This window comes from Rattus rattus, chromosome 6 (genome assembly GCF_011064425.1).
Source record: "Rattus rattus isolate New Zealand chromosome 6, Rrattus_CSIRO_v1, whole genome shotgun sequence".
In the NCBI taxonomy this organism is placed as follows: domain Eukaryota; kingdom Metazoa; phylum Chordata; class Mammalia; order Rodentia; family Muridae; genus Rattus; species Rattus rattus.
In genome coordinates, this window is record NC_046159.1 from 91,229,208 (window position 1) to 91,246,505 (window position 17,298).

The following is a 17,298-nucleotide window of genomic DNA, read 5'->3' on the forward strand; positions in this document are numbered from 1 at the left end:
AGAATGCATCACTCACTCTGTTCCCTCCCTAGGCTGAGTCTATCAACTTGATGTCTACATTACTAGAATTGTACCACATCTATGTCATAATAGCCACTTTTACCTTGTTGTGGCCAGATGTCTGACACTTGAGGGAGAAGAGATTTAAGTTGGCAGAGTAGTCATAACCAAAACAAGAGTCTGCTCTCTGTTCTAGAAGAATTCCTTGTCTTAAAACTCAATCTATCGTGGGAATAGTCCCTGGTGCTACCATTTGCTTTTTTAACTGTTCACATATGTAGATGTACCATTAATGGCCAGTCCTCTGTTCATGGGTGTGCAGTTTATTTTGAACTTTTTCTTTATATAGGCTTATGGAGATAAAGACACATCAAAATGCATAACTAGAATTCATTCTATAAGGTAAGTCCACTGTAATGGGATTAATGCTCACATGGAAATACGTTTATTCATTTGTGTCTTGCTTGGAGGAAAGACTCCCTTGTATCAATGTTAAAACAAATTCTCCCTGTTTTCTGTTACAGAGTTTTTCTTTCTTTTGCAGTGTTTATAAATTGGGATCAGCAAATCATCCTGTCTTTGTGAATTCTTTCCTCAGAATACAGCTAGATGTGTTTGCACACGTACTCTTGAAGAGATCTTTTCCATTACAATGGCAGCCTGGATAATGGCCAGATTGGCATAGCCCACAAAGCTACAAGTAAACATCAATTGGCCCTTTGTAGCAAATGCTGTCCAGTAATAGGTAGAATTTATTTCATTGATTGTTTAGGTAAGACAGGACCTGACTTTATCTGCTGAATTGAAATAAAACCATTCAGAAGATGGCCCGCCTCTCCCCTACTGGTTTGGACCACACAACCATTTCACTTGTGTCTATGGCTTTGCTTTGGGCTCTACTCTGTGACATGGATCTCTTCTCTCCTGTGCTACCTGGTCCCTGTTCATTTCTGCATTCGTGTTTAATTTAAGCTTCCATCTTTCAAAAGGCAGGTTCTGGCTTGTTCTTTTTCAAAACCGTTCTTAAATATTTCTTACATTTTCTTACTTCCCCTTTCACATAATTTTTAGAATCTGCTCATAAAGACCTCACTGGGGTTTGAAATAAAAAAATATTTCCATTGACTTTGAGCTAGGAGGCAATAGAAGTCTTTATAATATTTTATAACAGCGATCATTTCCTAACATAGCAAATATTATCATGTTTTTACTTTTGCCACTGGAAAATAATGGGTTTTATTCTACATAATATAGGGGAAAGTAGCTATTTTATCTTACTTTTATTTTTCTCACCTTTTCCTATTACTGAGAAAAATGTGAAAAGAGCAGTTTGACTGCATCCAACCAGTCCTGCAGTGCCCTGTGCTTCAGAAGAACAACTCTGACCCACATGGACCCCTAACACGAGGGTTTCAGCAAACATCCTTTGTCTGGACTCAACATTGCTGTGCCATTATTTCCTGTCGTATAAATTAGGTTTTCTTCACCTATGTCCTTCATGCACATGTAGAAGTAATCCTCTGTGCACATGGGCAAGCCCCACTAAGGGCACAGAGTGAGTGTGTTGGCATTTCCTGCCTCACCAACCATCTCCAGTCCTCTCTGCCCTCTCTTGAGCTGACATCACTCTCAGCAGAAAGGGCATGGGGCAGGGTGGTTTCCATGACCTCTCATTGCTTGCTTGTTTAGGTGAGACAGGAAGTCTGTCTGCTTAAATGATATAAAACCACTCAGTGGATTGTCCCTCTTTCCCCTCCTGGTAGATTTCCAGCTTCTGGAATAGAAATCTGAAGATGGGGATTTGTCAATCTTCACTGCCCCTGAAACCCACCCCTCCATTTATCAAGGTTCCATATTATTCTGAGTGTGCTACGTACCCACATTCCCTGTCCTGCCTTGAATGAGAATGGCTCTCATAGGCTTGCCTTGGTTGTGATGTTTTATCACCGCAATAGAAAAGAAACTAGTGTAGCAGTTGGTACCGGGAAGCATGATATTGCTGTGAAGATATATGCTGAGGACTGGAGGAATGCGGAAGACTTTGGAACTTTGGAGTAGGACAGCATTTGAGTGCTACAAGCAGAGCTTAACAGGAGATCCTTGTAGATGCTTGGAAGACAGTGATACTGAGAGCTGTGCAAACCTTGGAAGCCCAGCTCAAGAGGTTTCAGAGGGGGAACAAGCTTAGTAAGTAGGCTAGAGACCATTCTTGTAATATTTGGTGAAGAATATGGCTCTCTTCTGGCCTTGGCCTAAGAACTTACCTGAGGCTAAATTAAAAGTAACAAAATTATTTCCTTGGCAGAGATTTCAAGGGAGCCTAATATTGACTCTGTTGTGTGATTATTAAAATTCAGTCTTATACAGGTCTACAATGAAAAAGAGCAAGAGAGGTTTTATATATATGTAAATGTGTATATATAGATATGTGCATGTGCGTGCATGTGTGTGTGTGTGTGTGTGTGTGTGTGTGTGTGTGTGTGTGTATGGATAACATACAGTTTAAAGAGAAAAAAGCACCAGAAAATTTAATTTTGGAGCTAAGGCTTGTGTTGAGAGAGATAAAGAAACTAAGAAGAGGCCTGACCCACAGTGGAATAGAGGGAGGGACACCATTAGAGTAAGACCTCACTCAGCAAAGTTTCCGACTTGTAAAAGAAATAAACTTAAGGAATTTTAAAGCTGCTGCAGATGTGATTCAATAGGACCAGAGAGGTCACTCCAAGTTGGTAGCCATACTTGGAAATATCATCCACATGGTTCTGGCTTTAGGAACACAAAGGATATATAAGTAAAGGAGTTGTTGGATCTTCCTCAATGGTTACAGCATGTCACTGAGGCGAGGTGTGTGTCCCTACATGTAGGACCAGAGAGACCATTGCATAAGGCTATGGATATAAAGCCTGGACTGTGTTGGAGACTCCAAGATGCTGAACATGACAACGTCCTGGTGTATCTGCCAAGGAGAGCTGCAAACAGGGAGTGGAGCCAGACCAAGAGGGAGACAAGTGTTGTAGACAGGGAAGCCAAGAATATAGAGCTATCTAAGCTTTCTGACCTCCAGCATGAAGCCACAGGATTTGGATTTTGTTCTGCTCAGTTCTGGTCTTTCTCAGATCCAGTATTCCATGATCCCCCTCTCCCCCCGCCCTTTAATAGTAATGTATCTTCTGTGGCATTGTATGCTTGAAGGATGTAATTTCTTTTTTATTTTATGGGGGTTACAATTAATAGGTTGCCTTGAGTCTCAGAAAAAGATTGGACTTAATGATGTTGAGACTGTGAAAGACTGCAAGGACTTTTGTAGTTGGAAAAAAAATGCATTTTACATTGTGCTATGACCACAACCTTGTGGAAGCCAGGGAGTGGAGTGGAGTGAATTAAATGAAAATTGGCCCGATAGACTCACGTGTTTGAATGCATGATTCCCCAGTTGGTAGACTGGAAAGGATTCAGAGGTGTGACGTTGCTGAGGGAGGCCACTGGGTGAAGCTTTGAGGTTTCAGAAGGCTCACACATCTTGAAGTTCTCTCTGCCTTCAGCTTGATATTCCAGATGTAAGCTCTCAACTATTCCTGCCACCAAACCTTTTCTCTGCCCTCATGGAATATAACCCTTTGGAACTATGGGCCCAGTTAAACACTTTTATAGGCTGCCTTGAGCATTGTGTTCCATCAGAGCAGTAGAAAAGTGACTAATAAACTCCCGGCATAATTCTCCACCCACCTGAGACAAACTCATAACTCACTTCATCGCCCTCTGTTCATCTTTATAGAAGCTCCTCTCTTCTGACTTTCCTTAGGAAAAGTCATGTCTATCTAGCTATCACACTGTTATATCTAGCTAGCTATTATAACGATCAACCATGATGAAAACTGACCCATCCTCAAATATATATTATCTGCATTTCAATAGGTCATATGCTGTTGAAATGTGGAAGCACTTTAATGGAGAAAGTTTGAAGAAAAGGGGTTTTATCACTTACCCAACCCTTGCCATGTTATTCACCGTACTTTGTTGCTACCAGTGATAGATAACTGGTCATTCAGAGAAATGGCCTTGAAGTCAATAAACAAACCTGAGCCTCTTCTTTTAGGGAAGTACTTGACTTTGGTGGCCTGGGCTTCCTGACCTCCTCAGTGATGTTTCAGTTTGCAAGGTGACTGGAAGGGTGCTACTAAAAATATCACGCAGTGTTCCTAAAAACAGCAAATTGGTCAAAAATCCATGACAAGACAAAATTTGTAGTTGGAGGCAGTCCAAGGGTGATGCCATGAACTTGTTACTTCCTGGGCCTCACACTCAAAGCCATCAGAGTCTAAGGAGTCCCCCTGAGACCTGTGAATGGCAGGGCAGAGCATAGCTCTGTAGTTAGCTGACATTTGGTCACTGGCTCTGCTCAGGACACACACTGCTGATGTTTTACTTTACATTGTCCTGGGATATGTAACAGGAAAAAGATCACTGGAATACCTCCCATTGCACATCTCCTTTCAACATAGTGCCCTTTGTTCTGGCATTTAGAGACTCTGGGGAGGGGAGTGGGGAAGAACATTTCTTAGAACTAGGAAGGTAAGAAAATGGGTCACTGACAATGGAGCATCAAACAGGAGAAGTGAGGGCCCTTTCCAAAACTGGGAGTAAGTGATGATGAAGTCAGACTATGGATCACAGGCTGCTGCTCTGGGAGTCTCACTGAGTGTGTGGGGAAGGGAACGGGAAGTAAATGTATGACAGTGGGGTATGAAGTATGTCCTTCCTAAATCTCAGCATCCAAAAGGAAAGTGTTGATGAATGTGTAAGTACAAAGAGAGGTCTGTGACTCCCTTTTCTTCTCTGTGCTCTGACTATGTCAGCCAGGGCTATCTGGTCTGTCAGTTGAGTGGATCTTATAACCAGGAGTCAGTAGTTAGGCAGATAGCCACACTGAAGGCTTATTAGATAAGACCCACCAAGATTAGGCTACCCAAAAAGAGAGACAATGAGTTGCTTTTGACAAGAACCATTAATTATTCAGAGGTCATTGCTCATGCTGAGGACTAGACTCAGCTTGGTCAGGGGTACTGAGGAAGGGGGTCTTTGGGAGTGGCAGATGAACAGCCCAGAGTTAGTGATGGATGTAAGCTAACAGCATTGTGTCCTGTTTGAGATAGTTCTCTGTTCAAGGTAGCTCTCTCTTGCAGACCAAAGCCCAGTCTTCTATTTTGCATAAGCTACTTCCTTAGGAATTGCATATCAATTCAATCATTTATCCAGGTTCCCTTTTGATTATCCCACAAATCAATATTTTATGACCTTAGCCCCTTGACTCTAAAGACAGAACCACCTGGCCAAAGCTGCTGAGTTCTGCTGCTTGTTACCATTTTTCTATTACATCATCACCAGCTTTATGTTTTCAACTCCTTCACTGCCTAAGCTTGGGTGTCCTGGAACTTCCTCTGTAGACAGACCTTGAACTCAGAGATCTGCAAGCCTCTGCCTCCTGAATTCTGGGATTAAAGGCATATACCACCAGGCCTAAACTTAAGCTTTTCTTCACCTAGAACTTATTCTGTCCCAGGCTGGCCTTAAACTCAGAGATCTGCTTGCCTTTGTCTCCTGGGATTAAAGGTGTGTACAACCATGCCCAAGCCTAAGCTTATCATGGCCACTATTCTTCAAGGTCTGGATCAAAAGCCTGTGTCTTCCAGCCTCAAGATCTGAATCACAGCTGTGCCCTTTATTTCAAGATTAAAAGTCCAAACTATTTCTTGTTCAATTGCAAACACAAACAATAAACTTAGCCTGGTGGGATCATACCCTGATCTAAATCTCTTCCTTTTCTTATTATCTTTCTGACAAAGCTGGCTTGTTAGTGCAGCTGTCTCTGTTCTTGTAGATCCACGAAGCAGTTCATATTGCATCCTTATTTTTTACAGAGTTGAGAAATCTTATAAAGAACAGTTCTCACACTGATTTATGTATTCTTGAGCTCATGTTTTTAGAGTTCTTTCCTATAGTCTTAAGGGCCATCCTGACAGTCACAGTCACCATTTTGCTGAGGAAAACTAGACATATTCTCACTTCCTGGAGTTGTGCTGTCTCTGATTATCATGGAGTCATTAACCTTGGCAGGGAGAACACTCCCCAAAGGAGGAACATAAAGTAAAACATATACATTATTACACAACTCAGCCTTACACCGACAGCAACCATCAGCACTCAAGACCCACACTCTGCTCTGAGGGTAGGAACCATGGCCATGCTGGACCAGGCAGCCCAGGCACCACTGAAGACAAACTCCAGCTTCACTGGGAACAAGAAGTTTCTGGAGAAGAATAGCTTATGAAGTCAGACTCCTTGCCCTGACACCAGGCTGCTCATAGACCTTGGATATCTCAGGAAGAGTAAAAGAAACCTTTGGGGCAAAGAAAAAGCTCAGTTCAGACTTCCCAAATTTAAATTGGTGATGTTCCTGGAATGAGTGAGAGAAGGCACTGCGTTGAATGAGAAGGCTTGACTCTCTTTGATATCAATGGGAAATTTGATTCCATTAAAGCAGAGTAAGGAACCTGATTTGGGAGAAATTAGACTGTATGTTCCACAAATAAATTTCTTGAGAACAGAAGAGAAAAGCAACCTGCCTTTATCATTTTGGTGGATTTGAGTATTAAAAGCACAATTTCAGGGGAGGGAGATGACTCAATCAAGTACTTACCAGGCAAGCACAGGACCTGAATTTGGATCCCAGTATCCATGTGAAAAGCTGGGTGTGATACCACTTGCCTGGAGTTCCGGTCCTGGGGATGCTGAGACAAGCAGGTTGCTAGAGATCATTGACCACCAAGTCTAGTAAGTCAGGATCAGTGGGATACCCCACTTCAAAACAAAGGGAGAGTGGGTGAGGAGGACAACCCAAGTCAATCTCTGACTTCCATACATGTGTCTACAGGTTCACATATATCTGTACATATATGTAAAGGCACCCACATGACTTTTTTCATACAACACACACACACACACACACACACCCCAAAATTAGGAGAAAGTGCAATGTTAATGATATGAAAGATAATCTTCCCATCTCTAGTGCAAGATCTTCCTCTACAGCAGCCACATCTTTTTCCTTCAGGGTATTATTACTGTATATCATTTCTGTCAGGCAAACCCACTAACCACCTGTGCTAGAGACTGATACCAGAAACAATATTTAGCAATTTGTAACTTACTGATTTTCAAAGTTACCTATAATTCTTGATCTGAGTGGAATAGTAACAGACTTTTGTCACCATGAAGGAATGGTCTGGAAAATAGTTGCCTTTACTACTGCCACCTCCCTTCACTCATCAACAGCTGGAAGAGCAGAGGGTGTAACTCTGCAACGACCATACTTATGACCTTAAGATCAGACTCCAAATGTCTTATTCATATCCGGTGAGGACAGTGGTGATGACTTTTGTCAAAAATATCCCACAATCAGAGAGTCAACACGTACAGTAAGTAAGGGACAAGTCAGTGTCTGAATTTATTGGCTTTTTCTCAGTTGGATTCTTAAGAAATCCAGATTTCTAAAATCCAAGTTAATTATGCTCCTCAATTAGCTTCTGAAATTTCCCTTTAAAATTTCTTCCAGTCTTTACTGCAGCCACACACATGACCATTTGGAGGGGGAAGGCTAAAATGATAGAGCACCAACTACATGCTGGGTGTTTTTTACAAACTGTTTTACTCATTCCCTAATTTGCAATAATTGTGCAAGGTTAGTATTACTAGTTGATCTCTCAGGATCTAAAGCTAAGGGAGAAAGCCTGTGTCTTGCCCTCAGTCATCAATTAGAAGGATCGAAGCTTTGGTGCAACTCTAAAGCATCTGTCATTTCCTCTGTCTTGTGTTTCTTTGGTAGGAGCTGTGCTCATGTCTCCATCCTCTTTAGTACAGCAGGTGTGTGTGTGTGTGTGTGTGTGTGTGTGTGTGTGTGTGTGTGTGAGAGAGAGAGAGAGAGAGAGAGAGAGAGAGAGAGAGAGAGAGAGAGAGAGAGTCTGAGTGGGGCTGGGAGTGGGATCAGGGCTTCCAGTAACTAAGGAGCTGGAACTTCATTGTTGCTGGACCCAAGGCCTTCAGCATGCATGAAGTAGTAAAGTGAGACTGAAATTTTATCACAAACACAAGATTCTCATAAGGTTGTTTATTATAGGCATAACAAATGAGGCAAGGATGGATTAAAAACAAACAAAAACCAAAAACTTATGGAAATTTTCTGTGCCTACGCACTAGATACAAATTAAACTCCTAAGTTGTACATCATGTAAGTTTGAGAGTTTAGATTTATATTCTATTACCCAGACACCAGGCTGGAGAAATGACTGCTCTTCCAGTGGTCTTGAGTTCAATTCCCAACAACCATATGGTCCACAACCATCTTCTGCTATGTCTGAAGACAACAACAATATAATCACATACATAAAATAAATAAATCTTTACAAATAAAAGTAATGTCCTCAAAAAAATACACAAACAAACAATCAAATAAACCAGATACTACTGATCCAGGAAACGGTTGGAGATTCCTTTGATATACTTAACAGCCCAGGGATTTGTATAAGTACAAATTCTCTAATAAAGTTATGTAGACTTCCCATGTAAAGACACACACACACACACACACACACACACACACACACACACACACACACACACACACACACACACACACACACACACAAAAAGAAGATGCTACACAGTGGGGTTGCAGACCCTCAAGAACAAATTTAAGGGAAAGTTAGAGACTAGAAGAGGTATTTGAATAAATTATTCAGGGCATAGCATGTCTTTGTTGAGCTTTCTGTGATGAAGCACCATGACCAAAAAGCAGATTGGGGAGGAAAGGGGTGTTTCAGATTGTTCCACTTGTACTTCCACATTGCTCTTTAGCTCTAAAGCAAGCCAGGACAGGAATTCAAACAGGGCAGAATCCTGGAGGGAGCATCCATGGAAGGGTGCTATTTACTGGCTTGCTTCACATGGCTTGCCCAGTCTACTTTCTTAAAGGACCTGGGAACTATAAGCCCAGGGATGGCATTACCCATAATGGGTTTGTTTGTCCTTCATTGATCTCTAGTTGAAAAAATGCCTTACATCTCATGATGGAGGCATTTCCTCCACTGAGGCTTGTGTCAAATTGACACAAAATCAGCCAGTACAAAGCATAAATCAATATGTGGGAGATTGGAGAGCAGTTGAAAGATTTGGTATGCACCATGAGAGGTTTATTCAGCATTTCAGGAACTGAAAACAGAAGTAAGACAGGGAAACATGTAAAGACATTGATGTAAAGATGTGCAGATGAATGTGACAGAGACCTGTGTTGCAGTAAAAATTAAAAGGGAACATTTTCTATCACTTTCCAGGAGTCAGATCCATTCGCTCTGGCTGCTACTCTACTATGAGGTTTGAAAGCCACCCATTCCTGGCTGTCTCCCTTTAAGCTGCCCTCTCGTCAATGTCCCCTAGTTAGTTACCACGCCTGGCACACACACACACACACACACACACACACACACACACACACACCTCATTCTGCAGACCCTGTGCGTTCTCACTCTGTGTGGGCAACAAAACCAGATCCACGTGCTCCAACTGCCTCTCAGCCATTTCTTTCACACATTGTCCTCTTTAGCCCGGTAAATTCCAGAATCATAATTTAGCAAAGACTTATACGTTAAACTCTTAATCTACAATACATCCACAGAATAAATTCACTGCCAATTATAAAGGTAGAACCCTCCCACATAGACAAGATAGAACTGACCCAGTCCCCCTGGATCTGGATCATCCTGCTCTGTCATCTTCATCCTGACTTCCCTCCCTCCTCCTCTCTCTCGCCTTAGAAAACCCCTTTCCACGCCCCACTCTCCACTGTCCAATCATGTATTGCCTTGACATCAACCTACAACCTGGGATAAGGGAGGCCCCCAAGGATCAATGGGGGTGGCCTTAGCTGTGACTCACAGCATTGGGATATGGGACCTGAAGAGGCCACCTCCTGTAGCCAGGCAGTGTAGTGATAGGAACACTAACCCACCCATAAACTGTCTGATTTGAGATTTATCCGTCTACAAGAAGTGCAGATATGAGGGATGGAGCAGAGAGGAATGTCCAAACAATAACTGCCTCAACTTGAGATCCATCCCATGTGCAAGCGTATACATGACCCCATTAGTAATACTCTGTTATACTTACACGGAGTCAAGCATGGCCGTCCTCTGAGAGGCTCCACCCAGCAGCTGACACAGATGGTTGCAAATATCCACAGCCGAATAGTGGATGGAGCTTGGGACTCTCATGGAAAAATAGAAGGAACTCCACAGGAAGACCAACGGAGTCAACTAACCTGGACCCTTGGGGTCCTCAGAGGCCAAACCACCAACCACAGAGCATACATAGACTGGACCTAGGCGCCCCTGGCACATATGTATCAGATGTGCAGCTTGGTCTTCCTGTGAATCCTGAGCAACTGGGGTGGGGGCTATCCCAAAAGCTGTTGCCTATCTGTGGGATATGTTGTTCTAGGTGGGCTGCCTTGTCTGACCTCAGTGGGAGAGGATACAGCTAGCTTTGCAGAGGTTTGATGTGCCAGGGTAGAGGAATACTGAGGGGGACCCTACCAGCTCAGGGGAGAAGGAGAAGGGTTATTGGGGGAAGAATTGTGGGATGGGGGAACCGAGAGGGGGCAGTGAGTGGGATGTAAAGTGAATAAATAAAAAGTTTTTAACAAAAGGATGTACAGGTGATAACTGAGGTTAGACAAAGGATGGAGTAAAATCCCAGTAAATCCTACCAAGGATAAACGAAAGGAAATACCATATCTGACCACATCCTCAAGGAATCCAAGACCATCAAGATAAATTCTTAAAAAAAAAAACAGCAAAATCAATGGTGATGGGGAGATTAAAAAATAGAAGCCCAATTTAAATGACTATGGATTTCTCAAAGTCAACAGAAAAGCTGAAAGTTCATGGAAAACTAGCTTCAGACAATTGTGAGAAAAATCACTGTAGGTGTAGAACAGTGTGCCCGTGGAAGTGTCATTCAAGAGTCATGGTGAGATACAGACATTGCAGAATAGGCTTAAAAGAGATACTCATGGGAACCCCTAAAGGCACTGCTAGAGGATGAACTAGAGACAAGGAAGATGAATCCAGGTCAAAGGGATGCACAGAAAGAACAATGAGTTAAGGAAATGGTGAGCATAGAAAATGTAAATAAGCTTTGATAGTATATGTTTTTTGAAATATAAGGATGCTGATACTTTACTTGGGAGGGCAGACAAAATGTCTAGAGAGAGTCACTGGAAGCGTCCATATTAAAATAGATAGAAAATGTAATATGCAAATTAGTAGAAAAATAAAAATAAAACTTGATTTATTAATGGAAGATAAGAAAGTGAGGTTAATTAAAACACGGTAAACAGAGTAAAATTAGGAGGTACAAATTTATCTCTGTAATCATAATTATACTCTAGACTACCTAGTTTAGAGCACTTTTAATTTATAGTTCTAAAATAGCAAACTTGTCTTATGACAGATACAGCTAGAGCTTGTGAAGGTTGAAAGTAAATGGATGGAATAAACAGGTATGTGGTAGTATTTTTCAAAAGCTATGTGTTAGTGCCTGTACACTAGCCTTTTAGGCACGGTGCACTTCTGAGGGCAAGGAGCACTCGTGTGTGCTGCTGAGATCAGAACTTTGTAATAAAGGCCTCCAGTCCACAAGCTCTCTGGGACTGCTCTTCCTTAACACAGTGCATAAGACAATGCTCGATCGAAAGTACCTGTAGGTAAACCGTGCAGCACGGAGACAGTAAGAGCCTGTGGAGCACTCACCCCAAATGGAATATCTATTGCCCTTCTCCTTCCGCTGAGATGCTCTCCGGCATCATTGTAGAAGAGAGCATAGAAAGACTGTAGGAACCAGAGGAAGTGGCTGACAAGAAACAGTGTCTTCCGAACACAACAGGGCAGCTGCACACATGAACTCACACAGTTTGGACAGCGTGCACAAGCTCCATGCAAGCTCAAGCCAGCCCAAATCCCGGCATGGAGAGGGGAGGTACACATGAAGCCCCACCCCTAGCCAAGGAAGTATTGGCAGCTTTTCTATGAGTGTTGCCACTGATACAGTGACTACATTTGACTGTAAGGTCACATAGTCATAGATATATGGACAGCACGAATGAGACTTCATGGGTGGAAAAAACAAGAGGACACAAAGTTGGGTAAGTAAGTAGTGAAGGAGGTGGATTTAGAAGGTGTGTGTGTGTGTGTGTGTGTGTGTGTGTGTGTGTCTGTGTGTGTGTGTGTGTGTGTGTGTGAGAGAGAGAGAGAGAGAGAGAGAGGCGGCGCTTGCTTGCGCACTCATGCACGTGTGTTGAGTGTAGTCAAAAGCAATTTTATGAAAATCTCAAAGAACTAATTTTTTAAAAGTGTGATACAAAGAATATTGGTGTGCAGGCCTACCCATTTGATTTGTAGTTCCAGCTTCAGCAATGACTGTCCTAGTCACATTTAACTGTCAACTTGACACAACAGGGTCTACCTAGAGAATCTATCTAGCCTAGAGACAACCTGAGAAGTCTTAACTGAGTAATTGTCCAAATCAGATTGGCCCTTGGACACTTGTGTGAATGCATCTTTGGGGGCTTGTCTTAATTGTTATTGATGTAGGAGAGTCCAGCCCACTGTAGGCAGCACTATTCCCTATGCGGATGATCCTAATGCTGAGTAAGCTAAGTAAGCATGAGAGAGCCAGTAAGCAGCATTCCTTTCTGGTTCCAAATTCAAGTTTCTACCTGAGTACCTGCCCTGATTTCCCTCAATGATAGACTATAACTCTAAGCTGAAATAATGCCATTACTCCCAGAAGTTGTTTGTTTGTTTGTTTGTGTTTTTGGTGTTTTGTTTTGCTTTGTTTTATTTGTCAGAGCATGTTTCCTCACAGCAATAGAAGGAAACTAGAACACTGACCAGCAGTATTGTCATGTCTCGTTTAACCTCTTGGTGCCTTGGTTTCCTCATCTATAAAACACATCCAGAAATACCTCTGTGGCTTGAGTGAAGACTAAAGGGTAAGTAAGGGAGCATCCATGCTCATTTTTCAACAGATCTTATTTTCCTCATATTTTATCTCTTACCACAGAAAAGGAATTCACAAAACTTATAACTTCAGAAAGCAAATAGCTATTTAGATTTTCAAGTTGAAATCTTTTTTTCTTACAAAGAATTAATTAACCATGAAATTAAATATTTCTGACTTCACAGAATCAATGTATTTGTAATGTTAGGATATGGAAGCACCTAGTCTAGAAATTCAAAACTTCCTTAATGTCTTTACAGCTGATATCTCTCCACTGGGAACATTTTTGAAAATCTACGATTATCTAAAGGGAAGACTATGCCTCAAGGTCAATTAGGGAAATCACATGTGGTTGAACATTTATATTCAGGTATAGATACTGACTGCTGGGTGAGGGGCTTGCTTAGGAGAGCCTTGATAATCTGAGTATTTCTTGTTTTGAGATCCTTAGTGCTGCTTTTACTAGACCTGGGAGGGACCAACTATCCCTGTTTGTTTGGAACTTGGGAGTGTCCCAGGATGAAGGACTTTGGTGCTAAATTTCAGATCCTCTGAGATAAAAACAGAATAGTCAGTCACACCCCCATACTCCCACCCTCACCCCCACTCCCAAGTCCAGCAACTGATCTGGTGGCATCAGTCACAACGGCTGGGACCACTTTTGAAAACTCTGCTCTACTACGTGTCAGTTTCATTCTGCAGTGCTGGGAAGCATACTTGGGGTTTGATGATCACCTGGGCTCAACTGTGCAGCAGCTTCTGAAGCCTGGGGGTGAGGGGATGTCTCTTCTGACACACTCTATCACCCATGCCCTGGACAGAATACCTTACCACAATAGCAAACCTTTCTAAACCAGATTATGGACCAGCGAGATGGCTCAGGAAGTAAAGGACAAAGACACTTGCTGCTTAGCCTACAGACTCAAATGGTAGAAGTATGTCCTCTGACTTCCACATATGTGATTATATACCCCACCCCCTCCCACACACATGATAATTTAGCTCTAAGGACTTACTCTTCTCATTTTGTTGCCCAAAACTAGCCCCTCATTATTAGGGGGTGGGTGAGCCAACCAGCAGCAAGAGAGGATCTGTCGTCACCCTCTCCCTTCCATGGTCCTTCTCTCATCCCCCTTCACATGCACATGCTCCGACAATAGGAGCTCATCCTGAAATGGGTGACCAACCCTCATCTCCCCAAGCTGTGAGATGAGAGCTCTGCCTATGGGTTGCTGAGGTGCCAGCAAAGCTTGTTTCTAGGGATTAGTGTATGATTACTATTATAATTAATAATGATCCTTACAGTCCTCAAATTAAGATTAGCAGGAACAGCTGCCAGCCACCAAAGACAATTCACAAGACACTCCCCACTCCTCACACGCATAGCCTCTTGCTTTATGCTTCTGGAAACACCTACTGTCATCGGTCTTGTACATGTCATTAAGTATATGCCTATGTCCTTCATAAACTGACAAGTATTTAGGTATAGGGGACCATCTCCCTTATATCGGTATCACTCCTAGAACCTGTGAGAGTAGTGGTCACAGAGAATACTCAGTAGCTGTTTCCAAAAGTGATAGCAACCTTGGGATTCAAGAAATGCAAAGACCAGAGAGTCCCATTTGGACCCACTGGTCCCATTTGGTCCCACTGGTCCCACTCTGTCAGTGAGGTCTGTGGTCTGCTGGTGTCGTTCACTCTTGCATTAAATTACATAGACCAGCTCATTTAGTAGGTAGTTCTGGTTTGAGGAGACTTGGCAGTGATAGAAAGGATTTGCGTATTAGAATAAATAAAAATCCAATTATCCCAGGCAACCTTTAATTGAAAAATCATTTGAGTGATGCTATTGTCTCACAGAGAGCCTTTGTAGACTGTTCAGCCAAGCCTGGCATGTGTTCTGGCCTCACTGTGATCATTCCCAGTCTTCCGCTTGATTCCAGGCTGAACTGGCCCTCCCAGAGCATCTACTGTGTCAGGAACAAGACAAGTGTCTGCACACACAGAACCCTGCTCCCAAACGCACGGCACCTCACTTTTGCAGCAGGAGAATGAGTTTAACTTAATAGCCGTCGCTTAGCATGATTAAAAATGAGCCTGGATGACACGTAGGATTAATTATAAGTTATTTCACTTTAATTTTTAAAAGGAAAGGTTTCTGTGTGATGTCTCGCTGTACTAATTGTTCTAATAGGAAGAAGAAAAAGGCAATGATTTCAGTTGTGACAATATCATAATCTTCCTGCCCAGAACCATAATAGAGGAACATTCCCCTGAAATGCCTCGCTTAAAGCACTGCTTTCTTTGATGACACTAGAAAGGGTATTTTTAAGTTGTGATGGCATTGTAGCTGACTCCTGTGGTCTCCCTGAAGCAGCAAGGAACTCTTTTTCTTACTGTAGAGGGGAATAAGGAGCTATACATGCTTAATGTTCATGCCTTAGAAAGACAGAGGGGAATAATGAGCGGCCATCACAGTCATTTCTCTAGCTTCGTTGGTCCATATAGAAGCTATGTATGGAAGGTACACTGGTGTCTGTATGGGTTTCTTTATCCTGGTCTAAGGCAGAGGGAAAAAAGACAGAAGATAGGAAGGCCTCTGAAACATTGCAAAAGAAATAGAGACCCTACCTTCCTGGCTTCAGCAATGGACTAACCTTCCATTTATTCTCTAAGCTCCCCAGTTTTTCCATCACGGTGAATTTCTGAATGAGAAGTCCAGCCCTGAGTTGGCTGAAGAAAGAATATCGGCAGACACCCTTGTGTTGGAAAGTCTGGGGGATGAGTGGGTAGGATGGATGAGCTAACGCCCAAAGGAAATAATTGAGTGGTTTGGGACATGGTTTCATCCCAAGTGGGATTTACCCCTCAGAAACTGGAAATGGTTCAAACAATCAAAATATGTACTGCTGCCTTCTTTGAAAACCCTCTGTGGTGATTAGTGTCATCAACTTAATAGAAGGTTCTAGAGGCACCTGGGAGATGAGCTTCTGACCACGACCACGAAGGATGGATTTTGCCCACTGTGGATGACGCCATTCTCTGTGTGAGACTCTGGCCCTTGGAAAGAGGGAACTAAGCAACACTTACCCTTCTCCACTAGATGTGGACCAGCCGCAGCCTTGACTTCCCTGTGGTGATGTACATTGTACTTTGAGTTGTAAGTTAAAATAAACCCCCTTTCCTGCAAGTTGGTTCTGATGGTGTATGTTATCACAGCAGTCAGAGAAGAAGCCGGGCCATCCTTTCTATCTTGAGTGGCATTTACTGCTGTCTCTCAAACTTCAGCTCATACCTCAGCTGCCCCAGGAAGTCTGTCCGGCTTCCTGTACTCTCCCCACCCTAGGGTACTCTTCTCTGCTCTAAGAAACCCAGGTACCTAATTACTAATAGGAGAGAGGAGCTGTCTCTGCCCCTGATTTATTTTTTTGCAGGGACATGATCCAGCCCATTTAAGCCTACTCTGGAGATGGTCAGCAGTCTGAAATGTTTGAGAAATGTTACTACTGGGGCCATTTGAAATGTAGTTTTGTAATTACTAAAGTTTATCATCATTATGCATCATTAAATCAATTCTTGTTTATTAGGGATTGATAACCCAACTCATTGAAACACCTTCCCTACCTACCCCTCCCTACTTCTATTACTTACTTCCAACTTACCTAGGACATGATTATCTCCATCTCACGAGTTAGAACTCAGAAGTCCTGACTCAGAAGCCAGAGCATTTGACAAGCTGTGGGCCCTAGACCACAGAGTTGAAGGGATGGGAAGGTTCGGTTGCTTTCTAGTAAGACGTAGTGAAGCAGCTGTGAGACTCAGGGCTGAGTATGAGGAAGTGTGGGTAATTCGATGCTTAGGTTTGATGACAGGAAGTTGAAACTTTCCTTTAAAATCAAGTTCCTGGGTTATCCTTCAGTGCTCCTGCACATCACTCCTATTTTGTTTACCTTGTGTAACCGGGCGTCTTTAGATAGTGACACATTCCCAGCATTGCTGTGTTGCCAGATGGCTCTGAGTCAACTTTCTTTACATAATACTAACTTCAGTAAACAAAATCTCCAAATGCAGTCAGTCAGGACCGAACACTCATGGTATATGATGGTAAATCGTGACTTAGTCAACCTTTAAAGGTTTAAGAAAAAAACCCACCTTCCTTGTATATCCTTGTTTAAAGGAACAAAGAAA